Source organism: Buceros rhinoceros, unplaced genomic scaffold, assembly GCF_000710305.1.
Source record: "Buceros rhinoceros silvestris isolate BGI_N320 unplaced genomic scaffold, ASM71030v1 scaffold9372, whole genome shotgun sequence".
In the NCBI taxonomy this organism is placed as follows: Eukaryota; Metazoa; Chordata; class Aves; order Bucerotiformes; family Bucerotidae; genus Buceros; species Buceros rhinoceros.
Genome location: NW_010399470.1, coordinates 18,991 through 19,514, shown reverse-complemented (window position 1 = coordinate 19,514; position 524 = coordinate 18,991).

Here is a 524-nt window from a genome sequence, read left to right as displayed (position 1 = left end):
CTGTTGAGAAGTTTGGAACTATGAATATATCTGCACGATAAACAGATTTGCCACATAAAGAGACGAATGCACATCACGGTGCCCACAATCACCAACTATTGATACGTAACAATGACATTTCCAAAGAGGCTAACAGTCTGACTGGCTGGCCTGACAAACTGCCATCTCAGAACACATCCTGGTTTTCTGCTGAAAACTGCTGTGGACTTTCTGTGGAGTAGAATCCCTGGTGGGATAAGTTCACAGATGCTTGCAGCCCATCCCCTTCCCTTTTCTGTCATTCTGTTTTTGTACCAGTAGCATAGGTGGCGTGTCCATCACCATTCCTCTTAGAATTTCTAGGGATTATTCTTCAATTTTGACTTTATTTTCAATAGGTATTGAGCTTTCTTCCATTTATTAAATCACTCTTCACAGGACAAAGAGTTCTCCCTTTCCTGATGTTCACTAAATATCTCAATGCTCACCAGCTATAGGACTCCCATGTTGGCTCTACACCTGATCCTAGTGGTCCTAGCACAGAG